The sequence below is a fragment of the Monodon monoceros genome, unplaced genomic scaffold (genome assembly GCF_005190385.1).
Source record: "Monodon monoceros isolate NGI ecotype Baffin Bay Population unplaced genomic scaffold, NGI_Narwhal_1 Super_Scaffold_18, whole genome shotgun sequence".
Taxonomy (NCBI): Eukaryota; Metazoa; Chordata; class Mammalia; order Artiodactyla; family Monodontidae; genus Monodon; species Monodon monoceros.
Window position 1 is genome coordinate 9,375,226 of NW_021703774.1, and position 3,825 is coordinate 9,379,050.

General features: G+C 38.5%; 1 pseudogene; it reads right to left on the reverse strand.

Moving 5' to 3' along the window:
• Positions 1-921: 921 nt before the first annotated feature.
• Positions 922-1,343, reverse strand: LOC114899938 (annotated as a pseudogene).
• Positions 1,344-3,825: the final 2,482 nt, after the last annotated feature.

Here is a 3,825-nt window from a genome sequence, read left to right on the forward strand (position 1 = left end):
CCTAGATGGGAAGGAAATCCAGAAAAGAGGGCATATATGTATATGTATGGCTGATTCACTTTGCTGTACAGCAGAAACTAGTATAAATTGTAAAGCAACTATATTCCAATTAAAAAAAAAAAAAAGAAAGTACCTCTCAGTACGATGATCTGCCTCTGAAATAATATAGCACCATCACCCCCACACTCTATTGCTTGAAGGTGTCTCAGGTGTCTTCCCAGATTCAAGACATGAGGGTGAAGAATAAATGCCAGTACTTGATGTGACGCATGTCTGAATCAAGAGTCACCTTGTGAGATCATGTAGAATGGGAGTGATCATTGTGGTCATCTTTAGAAAATATAATCTGTTGCAGGGATATAGTAGAGACATTAAAACTTCCATATTTGTGGAAAGAATTCAGATAGTGAAGTTCTGAACATGAGGACTGGATGATCAGAGTTGCCATTGACTTAGTCAATCTGAGAAGCCCAGTGTTGGTGTTGCCGATTTGGGACAGTCTATGGGAAGCTATGGTGACTGCTGTTACACTACCCGGCATTTAGTGATGGGGCCGTGCTGCTCTTATTCTGCAGGGCTGGCAGTCCACAGCCAGCACTGTATACAGAGCAGAGGGAGAGAGGACCAGCTGGGACGTGGGGAGCAGCACTGCGGCTGTTTATCATGTCGTGTCATGAATCTAACCACGATAACCTTCAAGCAGTCATGGCATCTGCCTTCCTTCCATCTCTAAAATATTGTACCATTTACTTTTGTAAGTTATGAGAAATATAGTTCCCTCTTAACAAATTTGCCACTATGCAAAGCACCCCACTGAACCTAATGTGATCCGCTGAGAAGAAGGTAACATAGGTGGAGTGCGCACATTTCAACAGGCCCCTGAACAAACCTTCTTCTCAAGCTGCTCTAGTTGAGCACAGTTTTGTTTTGTTATTTTTTTTTGATTTTGACGCATCATCTTATTTTATTCAAATAGCAGTCTGCTCACACATGGTCCAAGAACACCCAAATAACAAAGCAAAGACTGGTCTTCAAACATTATAGCCAATGATGCCATGCTTGTCTATGATCTCGCCAACATAAAACCACATCCACGCCTCAGTGGCCACCAAACCATTCAGTAGAGCTTCCTTAACTGTAAGCTGTTTGAAGCTACCAGTTTGAGCACTACTGATAATTTTTTTCAAGATCTGAATAACTGTAGGGATCTCAGCAGGGGTTGGAGGAACCAGCTCAACCTTGGCATAGTGCCAAAATGTGGCCAATCGAGGCTTTGAGTGAGCCACAGCAGCGCTGACCAGCGCCGGGGCCTTCTCCGCGAGGTTACGGGCAAACTGGGCCATGGTTCTAGGACGGAAAGCCCGTCGCGCCGACTGGCCAGCTGAATGACACCTCTCCTTTCTTAATGTTGACAGATAGGCCCACAAGCAATTTTGCAATATTTTAAAAAAATAATCTAAGAGACTTCCCTGGTCGCGCAGTGGTTAAGAATCTGCCTGCCAATGTAGGGGACACGGGTTCGAACCCTGGTCGGGGAAGATCCCACATGCTGCGGAGCAACTAAGCCCATGCACCAAAACTACTGAGCCCACGTGCCACAACTGTGGAAGCCCACGCACCTAGAGCCTGTGCTCCGCAACAAGAGAAGCCACCTCAATGAAAAGCCCATGCACCTCAATGAAGAGTAGCCCCAGCTTGCCCCTGTTGAGTAGCCCCAACTAGAGAAAGCCCGCATGCAGCAATGAAGACCCAACACAGCCAAAAATAAATAAATAAATAAATAAATAAAATAATAATCTCTGAGTTTAACCTTGGAATTCCTGAGAATAATGAGGGTCATTGAAAAGAGATCACAAATTAGTGCTGAAGTGTAAAGATTCTGAGCTTGTTATTTAGTTTCAAGGAGTCTTAAACTTTATATAAATGAAAGAAGAATCATTGTCCAATATATCAACACATATTTTTGGTCTCTTACTCTGTGCCCAGTACGCAAAAAAGGGTACAAAAATAGAAGGCATGACATTTGTCTTAAAATTACTTACATGGTTTACAAGGAGACAGATTAGACACAAATGGGAGATTCAGATGATGATAAATAGGTTACCATTAAAAGCTAACATGTATGTTACATATCAATGTAATAAAAATTTCAAAAAGAAATTTTTGTTAAGGACACATTAGAACACTTCTTGCAAGAGGGATAGAACTGGGTTTTGACGGTCAGATAAGATTTGGAGATGTGAAAAGGATTCAGGAACACATTACTTGGGTGATATGAAGAATTAATGATTTGAACAACCAAATGGTGAATTTAGTTCTTTTCTCCTTAAGAGTCTGAAATCTGTAAAACAGAGCATAAATAAAGATGTGAAGGATAGGTTTGTTGTTTTTTTTTTTTTTGAGAGGATGACTGAGATCGTACATGACTTACTATAAGTCCTGGGAAACTTAAATGGAAGTTAAGTGGTCATGAACACTGCTGAAAATTCCTCAACAAATTTATGGGACTTATTTTCTTTTTACATCCTTTTTATAAGCCTGCATACACAAACTCAAATTACAGTCTGTGGGCAGATAATTGAAGCTCTTGGTTCCTTTTATTGAGGATAAGTTCGCTCATTTTCTATAGCATCACAATAGTTTCAGTATTGCTTAATCATGCTAAGCTTTAGCATTTAAAGCACTTTACGTAATATAATTTTACTACGGCACAAATTAATGTTTCAAAGTCTTCTCCAACAAGTGTATAAAATATATGAGGATACAGTACCATTTAGGAAGAGCCGCAGTAATGTGACTATCAAGACTCATTTCTTTTAGTGTTCTGGTTCTCCCCAAATAACGTCTACTGGCTCTCTGAATTACCTTGGTTGTTTCCCTTTGTTGTTTTGACTAGCAAACTATAACAAATTTTCTTCTGTTCAAACACAAACACTTCTTTCTAATTTCTGTGCTGAGCTTTTCCAGTTTTTTTTAATATTTCCCTTCTTTGGGGTTTTCATAAACAATATATTATGCTAATGATATTAATGATCTGTTCTCTCTTCTGCTTTTCAGATCCGTGACAGGCTAGTTAATCTTCAGTGGAATATGCAAATAGAATTTCTGAATTTGACCCGCAGATACCTTTGAGAGGTAAGTGTAAAAGTTAACTTCACTAACAAAATCAGTGCCTGCAGAAGCGTTCCTATTTCGTGGTTAGTATATTGAATGTATCATCAGTTGCATTTAAGAAACATTATTTAAATCAGACATTGATTGATTGATTGTGCTTTAAATGTTTACCTTGAGTCTGAGTCTCTGAAAAGTCACAGTATTTCCAAAGACTTCTCGAAATACTTTCAATAGTGATACAAGTAAATCTATGAGTTTTGCATTTTTACTGCCAGATGCTGAGAAAAGTGAGGAAGACTTCATGAGAGAAAAGCAGTGTTGGATTAATATTTGTTCTTTCTTTGTCTAACTTTCAAGGAAAAGGGTCCTTTTTAGGATCTTAGTTGCAGTCATTCAAATTATTAGTAATGCAACCTTTTTGCAAATCAAAATATATTTATTAACGTATTTGCTCCCATGGTGACTAAAAAGAAGGGAAAAAGCATTCTGTGCAATATTAATTGTAATGTTGCTTGAAGTTTAAAATTCTCAGACTATTTTAAAACTTAATTTCACAGATAATAAGCACTTAAATAGTGGTTCCTCGTGTCACTGAAATGCAATTCCATGCGAAACTTAAATCTTTCTTTGACTCTCCAGAGATAAAATTGGGTATGGCGTAAACCTTTGATGACACAATAGCAATTGTAGCTTGCAAAACCATTTTAATTG